The sequence below is a fragment of the Genypterus blacodes genome, unplaced genomic scaffold (assembly GCF_046128005.1).
Source record: "Genypterus blacodes isolate CSIRO-AG114 ecotype Tasmania unplaced genomic scaffold, CSIRO-AGI_Gbla_v1 ptg000255l_1, whole genome shotgun sequence".
Taxonomy (NCBI): domain Eukaryota; kingdom Metazoa; phylum Chordata; class Actinopteri; order Ophidiiformes; family Ophidiidae; genus Genypterus; species Genypterus blacodes.
In genome coordinates, this window is record NW_027467049.1 from 310,001 (window position 1) to 322,500 (window position 12,500).

A 12,500-nucleotide genomic window follows, 5' to 3' on the forward strand; every position below is an offset into this window, starting at 1 on the left:
ACTGCAATAAATGTCAGGTAATTATTAGAATATTATACAGATGTGCTACAAATGTGTCTGCATGTTGTTATTCAGGGTAAACTTCAGGAATTGATTGGAGTTGGCGCTGTGTGTGTCGCAGAGTTGACTGCAGACACACTGCATGCTGTGTGTGTGTGTGTGTGTGTGTGTGACTGTATGTGTGTGTGGTGTTTGGTGTGTGTGCGGTGTTATTTGTTACAGTGTTTTGGAGCGAGAGCATGTTTTCTGTGAACGGAGCGCTCGTATATCATCTGTGGCCCGGCTTTGCTAGAGATACTGCTCTGATTAATCACCTACACACAGACAGCACAAAGCTAACACACACACACACACACACACAGATGCACACTGTAATTCAAGGTTACAGTCCAGCTGTCTGTGCTGCTGTGTGTATCACAAGGTGACATTGTTCTGGCAGAGCGATGCTGAGAGATCCTGAACCCTCTGAAGTCACAATGATTTAACCTGAACAACAACTTCTTTTTAAACTCAATAAATTCTCAAAACATTCCTCACAAAACACGTTACATCACTTTAGTTCAACACAAATATGTTTGCTACGGTTTCCTCTGACCTTTGACCCCGACACCCCTGCATGTTTTCCTCCCGACTGCCTTCTCTCATCAGTTAGCAGCTTGTGTGATGTCGCCACCTTAACGTGAGGAATCTGAGAGCGTGTTGTGGAGGTCGACACACGTGTGCGTCCGTGCAGAGGCCGGGGCGTCGCCTCAAAGCCAGACGTTTAGAAATTGGCGAGAACGGCGGGATGATTGGAAGCATTTGTGAATGAGCCACATGCATACATGCTGACAGGAAATGCAAAACCCCTGGCGAGCACCGAGGGAAAGGGCGAGGAGGTGGTGTAGTAATTATAGAGGTGACATGAGAGAGAGAGAGAGAGAGAGAGAGAGAGAGGGGCTGCGACCTGTGTATACCTCACCACGCCTCACAGAAGGACTGTTAACAATGTAATTACATCACTGTCTGGCAGACATCCCGGCGTTGCCTAACCCAATATAATGCGAGCAGCTGGGTCGAGCGAAAACCCACAGGAGGGAGAGAGAAAGAGGTAGAGAGCGACCTAAACCAATACAGAGCCACGTGTTCTGTGCTCTGGACCAGAGGGGGATTGGTGAATCGGTGCGGATGGGAGGGCGAGCGGCTCAGGGAAGAGTGAGGATGGATGGAGAGGAGCCGGTAGTATGATCAGTAGGGTAATGAGGGAAAGGGCGAGATGGCGGCAGGCGAAGTCATAACTCGATGGAGGGGTAAGGGGGGTGGAGCTAGAGAGAGGGACAGAGAGAGAGAGAGAGAGAGAGAGAGAGAGAGAGAGAGTCAGAGAGCGGGAGACAGTGATAGAGACAGAGAGAGAGAGAGAGTCAGAGAGAGAGAAGGAGAGAGAGAGAGAGAGAGAGAGAGAGAGGAAGACATCTGGGCCTAATGCCTCCTGTCACATGGATCATAGTGGAAGATGGATCAATGGATCAATTGGATGTATGCACTTGTATAGATCACATAACAGACAGGAACAGGATGAGGAGGGTGTGTGTGTGTGTGTGTGTGTGTGTGTGTAATTAATGTTTGAACTGATGAATGAGTTCTTGTGTCCATCACTTTAATAGTTTACTTCTTGACTCGTCACATCCATCAGGACTTCCCTCTTCCCTCTCTCCGGGGCGTATTCGCCTCAGCGCTGGATTAAACGTGCGCCCCACTTAATCACCATGTTATAGGTTAGGGTCAGCAGCAGACACACACACACACACACACACACACACAGGGGTGTGATTCCCCTCTAATGCAGCTGTGGAGTGTTTGTGAGTTTAATCAGCCTGAGCTCTGACTCCTCAAAGGATTAAAGAGATTGAAACTGCAACGCTCCACAGGGGGGCGACTTTAAAGTGCAACAAAAGGGCACCGCACAAAAACACAAATGCACACACACACACACACACACACACACACACACACACTCATACATGCCACAGAGGATGTGTTTTGCTGTACATAACTCATGACAGATAACTCAATCATTGTTTCCTGAGTAATATCTGTCAGTAATAACAACAACAACTCGTTTCTGTGGTTTACAAGAAAATGATTAAGTGAATAATTTACTCATCATTCCATGGGTAAAAAATGTTGGATATATTTATACATAAATAGAGGATTTATGTCATCTTTATAAGAAGATTGTGGGCATTTATGGTAAACTTGTGTTATGTGTGTGTGTGTGTGTGTGTGTGTGTGTGTGTGTGTGTGTGTGTGTGTGTGTGTGTGTGTGTGTGTACAGGCCGTTAGTGTGGAGATGGATTCCATGATAATCTCCAGTGTGGTTCATCAGTGTTTGATTGTGTCGCACACAAGAGGAAGGAATATCGATCGAATCAGACAAAGTGCTGTCGAGGAAATGATCTCGTTTGTATCTTTAGCAACGGCCAATCGCACTTCCACCCTGACTGTAATAGAGTACGAGGAAAATCATAGATTAAATCAAAGAAGTTGTTAAATAGACAGAATTTCACTTTCAGTATTGATCTCATCAATTACTTAAACACAATCTGTCACATGTCCATATTGTTGTCATGCAGTGATTCCGTGCTGTCTGAGCTTAAATGTAACATTAATCAAATCAATGCTTTTATGTGAGCAGCAGTGGATTAAGATTATAAATCTCCATAATGTGAGCACACTTCAATTACATGAATTATAGAACTGAAATGAAATGACACACATGAATACGCACGCACCTGTCTTTATTCTCTCTGTCTTTATGATGTGTGTGTGTGTGTGTGTGTGTGGGTGCATCATATGAACACACACACATACACTGTATGCAGCTCCAGCTGTCAGGCTCAGCTCCACTGGGGCCGCCCACACTGATGATGTATGTGGACGCAGTCAAATGTGAAGCTTTGGACCAAAGTGTCGACTTGCAGTGTTGCAGCTATGCAGCAGGAAGAACAACACACAGAGCAAACACATCAACACATTAACGCACAAAGCAACACATCAACACATCAACACATCAACAGCGATCACAGACAGTATTATTCTTTTTCTACCATTTCATTTGTCAAATATCTTGTTTATATTCTACACATTCATTCATTATTTCATCATATTGCAATGTCTGGAATATAATTTCACACACACACACGCACACACAAACCAATAGTTACAGAATTACAGTTTCATCATCTATTACGACTTTTATCTCAAAATACTGTGATATGTAGTGTGTGTGTCTGTGTCCAAGTGTGTGTTTGATGTCTTTTGAAGTCCTTTGACTTTTTGTAGAGAAGTCCATGATTATGCCCATGTGTGTGTGTGTGTGTGTGTGTGTGTGTGTGTGTGTGTGTGTAGAGGGCAGTTTCATGGGTTTTCAGATCAAAGGTCTTTGGGTTTTTGTGATGAACTTCTTTCTTCACTGAATTTCACACTTGTGTCTGTGTCTTCAGATCGCACACACACACACACACACACACACACACACACACACACACACACACACACACACAGACACACACACACACACACTGACTCAGTGTTCACGTGTTCATACAGTGGGAGGATGAGAGGGAAGTCATCATCATCATTGTCATCGTCTTGGCAGCTCAGTATGAAAACAAAAACACAGAGCTCCATTTTGATGAAACAGGTGTGTGTGTGTGTGTGTGTGTGTGTGTGTGTGTGTGTGTGTGTGTGTGTGTGTGTGTGTGAGTGTTTGAGCAGCAGCTTGTGAGTGAGGACTGGAGACAGAACAGTTAGCCAACACCCTCAGCCCAGTGATCGTTAAGTCACCCGGCCCATCCATTAACCCCTCACCCGCCACTCATTCTGCCACAGATGCGTGATGGTTTGTGCCAAGGAGCCTCCACTAAACTAAAGTGCTTTCCAGGAAGACGACAGATTGCCACACACACACACACACACACACAGAGGCTAATGGAGAAGCTGACACACTGAGGAGGCTCAGGGACACCATTATGTTTAGATACACAACCATCTCCATCTTATTTAACTGTCTTTCTTCGTTTTGGAGCTATTAATGCAAACCTATAAGTGGATAATGGCTGAAGAGTTCTGGATGGCGTTCCTATATGAAAGTTCAGCTGTGGTGAAGTGGACGTGCGTCTGCCTCATGGGGAGAATCTCATCTAAAGGTTGCCAGCTAGTAAATTACCAGTTACTTAGCAACAAATGTGGGTTGTGATATTAACCTGCTGCTGTTAAATTTTAAAGGCCGAACTCTTTGTTTTGACCCTCAGCGATCACAAACCCCCAACCTGCAGAAACCCTGAGCTCCTTCCTGCCACATAATGATGATAATTATGTCGCTATGGTAATAACCGCACTATTTTAAAGGGTGAAGGACCCGTCGGCGTATCGTCAGCATTCAAGTTGATTTTTGAGGTGTGAAAGGAAATAGGAAAAGAAACTCCATCAGCTACAATAAAGGGATTCTTCAGAGACGCTTGTGTGCGTTTTAAGGGATCAGAGAGGGAGAGAGAAAGAGGGGAGAGAGAGAGAGAGGGAGGGAGAGAGAGAGGGAGAGAAAGAGAGAGAGAGAGGGGAGAGAGAGAGAGAGAGAGAGAGAGACAGAGGGATAGAGACATCACAGAGTCGTGTTGTTTGTCTCTGAAGTCTCAAGCTGAGAAAGCAGCAAAAAGCCACTATCTGTCTCTTCTTCTTCTTCTTCCTCACTCGCAGCCTCGTTAAAGTGCGAAAAGAGCTTAAGTGGAGCCCAATCGCTTCTTTCTGGGGGGGCGGCTGCGGTGTCACACACTCTGCCAGCGCCTTTTTCTGTGTGCCTCTAAATGTGCATCTCTGCGGGGGGTCGGCTGGTCGCCTCTTCCTCCACCTCCTCTTCCTCTGCCTGCTGTTAAGTGAGTGTTTGAACTGCAGGTTGAGTGTTTTTAGAGGTTTTAAACAGATTCCTGACCCTATGACCCCTCGGTGAGTGGATAAATCAACCAGCCTATCACGGCTCTCCTCACTCTGGCCTTGCACACATTACATCATCACATGCTGAGGGCCCAGACTACACGTGCCTTCACCTCATTCATTATCTGTTTCCCTCCTCTGCCATACGTTAAAGCTACATTCTGCCCCTGTGTGTGTGAGTGTGTGAGTGTGAGTGTGTGTGTGTGTGTGTGTGTGTGTGTGAGTGCAGACCCAGCTGGTGTTTGCTGTGTCGTGTATAATGATGTCACTGTTTCTGATGCGTACATGTTTGCTCAGCGGGCGTCTGCTTTTATTTGCGTTAAATCATCGTTACACAGCCGGTGAAAGACAAAGTAGCTCTGTGATGACCGGCCTGGTTTCACTGGTGTGTGTGTGTGTGTGTGTGTGTGCTCGCTGAACAACACACACACACACACACACACACACACACACACACACACAGAGCGGCTCGGATTGCTTTACTTACAAGAGGGTTGCATCACAATCACACACACCTAAGACCTTCACCTTAGAGTGGCCCTCAACATGAACTCACACCAGGAGACACAAGTACACAAACACGTCCACACACAGCTGTGTAATCTCTGTTATCTCTCTCTCTCTCTCTCTCTCTCTCTCTCTCTCTCTCTCTCTCTCTCTCTCTCTCTCTCTCTCTCATTAAGAGGTGTAGTGTATCGTTAACACCAAATCCCAGCGTTTGTCTTCACAGATGTTCGTCTCTGGTCTCCACAACGGCAATATTCTGTGTGTTTCCTCTATAGTGTGTGTTTCCTCTATAGTGTGTGTTTCCTCTGTAGTGTGTGTTTCCTCTATAGTGTGTGTTTTCTCTATAGTGTGTGTTTCCTCTATAGTGTGTGTTTCCTCCGCCGCACTAATTGGACTCAGTGATTTATCACTTGTGTGTTTCTGCTGGTGGATCACAGACGGTGAGGAAGAACTTCACTGATGTCTGTGGTGGTGTGAAGGCAGCAAACCACAGAGAAGAAGAGAGAGAATGTAAAGGACGATGTAGGAGACAGTTTATTTATAAAGAGAGGAAGAGGGAAACTTTTCTTTTATAACTTCCATATATTTAGGTTCCTGTCCTGAAAAGCCTTGGAAATAAAAAAATGTATTCCCTCTTTAATCCTGAACGTTTCCCCCTCTTCCTCTCTCATCCTGATCGTTTCCTCCTCTTCCTCTCTCAGACCTGAACGTTTCCCCCTCTTCCTCTCTCAGACCTGAACGTTTCCCCCTCTTCCTCTCTCATCCTGATCGTTTCCTCCTCTTCCTCTCTCAGACCTGAACGTTTCCTCCTCTTCCTCTCTCAGACCTGAACGTTTCCTCCTCTTCCTCTCTAAGACCTGAACGTTTCCTCCTCTTCCTCTCTCATCCTGAACGGTTCCTCCTCTTCCTCTCTCATCCTTACCGTTTCCTCCTCTTCCTCTCTCATCCTAAAGGTGTCCTCCTCTTCCTCTCTTCAGCCCAGAACAATCTAAGCTTTTATTATTAAAGCTGCACTTGACTTTGCTTCTGCTTTTGATTCATCCGTGTAAAGATGAATGATTAACATGCAGCCGGTACATTCAACTACTGAATCCAGAATGGACCAGAAATCTGTGAAGCTCACACACACACACACACACACGCACACACACACACACACACACACTGACGCAGTTCCAAACCTGCTTACTGACCTGTTTCAATAATTCAGGAGTGCCTTGCTGAATGGCTGGCAAACAGCTCTATGGGCTTGGTCAACCATGGCTCGCTCTCTCACTCTCTCTCTCTCTCTCACACACACACACGCACACAAGCACAAACATAGCAGTGTTTGTCATGCTTGGCAGTTTCACATCTATGCAGCAGCTTCACTGGTTAGATTCTCTGCTTGCTTTACATCAGCTGCCTACAGATTGATGTGTGTGTGCCTGTGTGCCTGTGTGTGTGTGTGTGTGTGTGTGTGTGTGTGTGTGTGTGTGTGTGTGTGTGTGTGTGTGAACATTTCCAATACAGAAAACCTCCAAACATCTGCTGCACACATCCACCTGAGTCCACGCTGCAAACAGACTTTCATTATGTCGCAGCCAAAGGGCGTCTGCATGATGTATCCCACAATGCAGCGCTGCGACACTGCAGCTAATGCAGCTCGACATGGAAGAGTGTGCGCCTGTGTGTGTGCCTGTGTGTGCCTGTGTGTGTGTGTGTGTGTGTGCCTGTGTGTGCCTGTGTGTGCTCGTTAGAGACGGTGAGAGATAAACTGTTCTGCTGCTTGTCTCCCCCTGAGTGTTTTTACACCGTATATGTGCTCCTGTGTGTGTGTGTGTGTGTGTGTGTGTGTGTGTGTGTGTGTGTGTGCGTGCATTGCATTACAGGTTTTCACACTGCATAGATTTGTTTAAATGGCTCTAAAAATCCAAACTATCCTAAAGTTCACTCGTGTTGAGTGTGTAAACTTATTTGGTTGATGGAGGAGGAAAACAGCACCACTACGAGGGAGAACCCATCACTCGCTGCTTTCTATCACACTCTTCTTCTGCTCCTGTGTGTCGGTTGTGCAATACAGAACAAAACTTTATGAAGAAAAACTTGTTTTATACAAAAATTGACAATTCTTTTTCTGTTTGAAACGTTGAAACCTCCAGGACAAAATCTGAGGATTTTACAAAGCAACACACAGGAGTGAACGCTGACACTCCTCTGAAGTTAACTCAGCAGATTGTGTTTGATGCTGTGACAGATGAGCTCAGTGGAACAAGATTGTTTGAGACAAGAAGTTTCAACACTCTTTGTACTTTTCACGCCGTATTAACAGGATGCAGCTGAACGACATTTTTTAATGAGGCCAGTGTGTGTGTTTCCAAAGGGATCTTCCTCCCCCCCCTCCTCCTCCTCCTCCTCCTCCTCCTCCTCCCTCTCCCTGTGATGGTGTCACATGGAGGCTCGGGGATCATCAGACCTACACCAGTTGTTTTTGTGAAGCTAAGCGGCGGTGACCAGCGTTTTATGTAACGTCGTTGTCTCTGTGCAACTTTAATGCTGGGCGCTCCTCTGGATACGATGAAAGTTTAATGCTGCTTCTTTATTCTGCCGCATCGGCCTGGAAAATAAGCCAGAGACGGCACGACGCGACACGGCAGCTTCTGGGAACCAAATCCCGGGGTAGCAATTGTAGAAAGCGGAGGATGAAGGGAGGCGGATGTGACTTTTATTTGTCCCGTTTGTTTCCGTCAATAGAAGGATAGAAACGTCGAGGGTGGGAGTTCCGTAAGAGCTTCGGCCCAGATTCTGCTGAGGAACACGTTGTCTCTGTGTTTCAGATTCAGACTGAAACGTTGTGTCTTCTTCACCTTTGAGCAGGAATAACCAATAAATCAATACTAATCAATCAGCTTGATGAGCATAGACATATTAACTTGCTACCTAACATCTATCTAATCAGCACTATTCTCAGACTTGCTGGTACTTTCTATACTTGCGTGACTTTATCTCTATGTGACATCAAAGTGATTCCATGTAAATGTGTGGCGTGTTGGCTGCCGCACCGCTGAGGCTGAGACCAGGGTGGGAGATCTAATCTATAGTGGGAAGCTTCAGTTTGTGCTGCTCCAGGCACATTTTATTATTGCCCGTGTGTGTGTGTGTGTGTGTGTTTGATCCTGATGATATGTGACACCAAACAGCCCTTTATCTATATTTCCATACCTCTTCCTGCTCCTCCTGAGCCATTTGTCGACCTCCTTCCTTCCTCCACGCCTCTTTCGTAGCCCCTCTCCCTCTCAGGTTCCTCCCCTCTGCTCCTCCTCCTCCTCCTCCTTCTCTCGCTTCATCTTCTCATCCTCTTTCCTGCTCGCCCTCCCCTCTCACCTCCGTCTTTGCCCTCTTTATGCTCCTCCGTGCCTCATGTTGATCCCTCCCTCCTGCTGGCTCAGCTGCTACAGAAGCAGCCTTTGTCTCAGGCGTGTCCTCCATCCTTTGAAGAAGAAAAGAGAGGGAGAGAGAGAGAGAGGGGAGGGGTGCAGGGATGAAGTGAAGAGAAGAAGCAAAACCGAAGGAGGAGGAAATGTGTATAGAAGGGGAAGAAGAGTTGAAAGGAAAGAAGGGAGGAAGGAGGCGAATATCTGTGGATCAATGGTCAGGTTGTTCAAGTCATTGATATCCAGTCGCAACGGCACTGAGGGCAGATATCTGTGTGTGTGTGTGTGTGTGTGTGTGTGTGTGTGTGTGTGTGATCTATTGGATGTGTGCTTTCAACTGGCTTCACTGAACAAGAATGCAGCTTATCCAAAATCAAGCTTTTGGGTTTTTATGGAACAAATTCTTCACTCCTGTAGAATCCTGCATCTGAGCCAATGAGGCGGCCTGAGTAATGGATAATAGATTGATCGAATAGATAAAAAGTGTTGTTCCTATTGTGTAGCCGCTCTTGTGGTTTGCTTTATTGTTGCGTGTGTTGATTGATGTTTGTTTCTCTTTCCTCAGTGACTCAGACGATTCCAGGCCTCTGCCCTCATCCAGGATGTTCCAGTTGCAGTAACATGTGAATTCTGAAGCAGAGTTGCGTCCACTTCTTCTTCTGTGAAGGTAAGCTGATCTACCTTCCCTCTGCTCGCCCCGTGTTCTTCTTCTGTGGTGCTGATTAAAGTTTGACAGGGTGCGTTTGTACCGCGACACGGCCCGACCCGACCCGGCGCCGCCTCGTATAGCAGACGTCTGAATTAATCAAGCCGGAGGTCTGAGTGTGAGCGAGGTCGCCCCGCCGCCCGCTCTGACCCTGAGTGGAAGTGGAGACGTCATGGAAACTAGGTTAGCGCCGCGGCTCTCGCTAACCATCCTTATTACCCATTCAGCTGTCTGTCTCCTGTTTAATCACTTCGCCCTGCACCGGGCCGTGCAGCTTCTATTGTGGAAGCCCGGCTGGCCCAGTTTGGCCCCCGTGGTGGGAAACCAGGCTGTGGAAATGAGGACGGCCCCGTTTGCCGAGAACCTGCAGAGCCTGTGGCCTCGTGGGCGTGATCGCTCTCTCTCTTAGTGTCATTAGATCTTCTCCTCTTCTTCGTTCCTCCTTCTTCACCGCCTTATTTCTCTCTGCGCCGCCTCGCTTTCAGGTCTGAAGTCCCGTCTGACATCAGTCACACATCCTGAGACTCTGCTGCTGGTTTTGAGGTTACTCTCTCTCTCTCTCTCTCTCTCTCTCTCTCTCTCTCTCTCTCTCTCTCTCTCTCTCTCTCTTTCTCTCCTTCTCTCTGTCTCTCACTCTCTGTCTTTCTCCCTCTGTCTCTCTCCCTCTCTCTGTCTCTCCCTTTCTCTCTCTCTCTCTCTCTCTCTCTCTCTCTCTCTCTCTCTCTCTCTCTCTCTCTCTCTTCTTCTCCATTTACCATCATTAGCATGGTTTTCCCTCTCATCAGCTGGCAGCTGACACACACACGCACACACACACTGCCAACCTCCGTATATTCCTCTGGGACTCTGGACTCTTTCTCTTTGCAGGAACATAAATAGTAGCTACACTGAAAGGAAGGAGGTAAATCAGACGTAAACATAATGCATGTGTAACTTTGTAGGTAGTTCCTTTTGTGTGAGTATAAAATGTGATCAGGTTACAGTCTGATGTTCATCATCTACTCTAAACTGCCATTACATCATCATAAACATATAGAACCCTGTTTACACAGACGTACCTCAGGCTGGTGTTGCTCTCAGGCCTTAATGGAACATTTAAATCTCATTCTGTGGATTTATTAAACTGAATGTGAAGCAAGGACACCGCTTCAAATGGAAAGGAGAACCGCGCGTGTGTGTGTGTGTTTGTGTGTGTGTGTGTGTGTGTGTGTGAGACAGAGAGTGTGAGTGAGTGAGTGTGTAAATCAGTTTACAAGGTTCATCTTTGTTTTCTGAACCTCTCACTCTTGTAGAGAGAGACAGGGGGGCAGAGAGAGAGAGAGAGAGAGAGAGAGAGAGAGTTTGTTTGAAGGAGCAAACTGTCTCCCACTTTTCAGTCCTTGGAGTTCCATCAGAAGCTTCACGCCATCAGGAGATTTCAACCCTCAACCATCAGAGAGGGACGTGAACTAATGCATGACCTGGTGTGTGTGTGTGTGTGTGTGTGTGTGTGTGTGTTGGAGCACTCAACAGCTCAGTAAAACAGATCAAAGTCAAAGTGAGTCTTCCTCTGTCCTTGAAATGGAAGCATGCAGGCATGGAGGGATGTAGGAAGGGAGAGAGGGAGAGAGGGAGAGAGGGAGCGATGGAAGGAGAGAAGGAGCAATGGAGGGAGAGAGGGAGGGAGCAATAAAAGGATGGAGGGAGAGAGGGAGTGAGCAATGGAAGGATGGACAGGAGTCAGGATGGATAAAAGGAGATGGAGAGAAAACATAGTGTGGATTGATGGATGATGGGCTGGAGAGAAAACGTGAAGCGAAATCAGATCGAGGATGACGATTTGACTTTTCCTTCACCCTGATACGCACACACACACACACACACACACACACACACACACACACACACACACACACACACACACACACACACACACACTCACCTCTGCTACTCTTTCTCTCTTCTTTCTCTGCACTTTGTTTCTTTACCTCCCCTCCTCTCATCTCCTCTCCTCTCCTCTCCTCTCCTCTCCTCTCCTCTCCTCTCCTCTCCTCTCCTCTCCTCTCCTCTCCTCTCCCCTCAGAAGCAAAGCAGGGGAGCTCGGTTAGCCTGGTGACCCAGGTCTGGTTGGCATTGGTAAACCACTCTGGGGGGTCCAGGCAGTCTTTCAACTCCACGGAAGTGCTCACTAACACACACACACACACACACACACACACACACACACACACACACACACACACACTGCTAGAGAGGGAGGTGAGGGGAAGGAAAACACTTGGAGAGGAGAGGTCGATGAAGAGCTGCAGGATAATGATGTGAGAACGAGCTGCATTCTATATAAGAGCACAGATACACGTCAATGTTAGAGGAGGAAGATGAGGGTGAATCTTCATCATCACAAGCCTCTGATATCAGTCACTTACAGTACTATACTGTACTATACTATACTATCTGCCATCGTGGCTCAGGTTTCTTCATGGTGCGAGGCGATCAGACGATGCTGTTCTACCTGCGACGGACGAGCTGAAGCTTTTAGAGTTTTCAGAATGATGGAAGGAACCAATAACAGAAATCCCTCCATGTGACAGGTCCAACGAGACGGTGCGGTTGGTCGGAGGACAAATGGCAGCGTCCAGTCTGCACAACAACAACAGCAGCAGCAGCAGCAGCCACTCCTCTGTCACATCATCCTATTCTAATTAATGTGTCGGCTCTTTATTGGCGTTTGGAAATGGAACGCTCCGCCGCTTTAACCCGTCTGAAATAATAAACACAGCTAAGTGCTCACTCTGCCCAACGCTTTGAAGCGCTGGGACGCCGTTAATTTTCCCTCTCGTCTCCGCCGCTTCGCTTTGTGAGATTGTGAAATCTGTTGAAAGGATGAAGGACGCCCCGCCGAGCGCCGGTGAATATTCCTCTCGCAT

The 12,500-nt window shown here is 47.1% G+C and overlaps 1 protein-coding gene across 2 annotated transcripts in view; it reads left to right on the top strand.

Annotated features, from left to right (window-relative positions):
- lrfn5a (leucine rich repeat and fibronectin type III domain containing 5a) overlaps nt 1–12,500 on the top strand; it is a 65,502-nt gene that overhangs the window by 20,461 nt on the left and 32,541 nt on the right. For both annotated transcript variants that reach the window (XM_076171504.1, XM_076171503.1), the window contains one exon: nt 9,454–9,555. The gene's annotated coding sequence lies outside the window, so the exon portion shown is untranslated. The remainder of the gene's footprint in view (nt 1–9,453; nt 9,556–12,500) is intronic.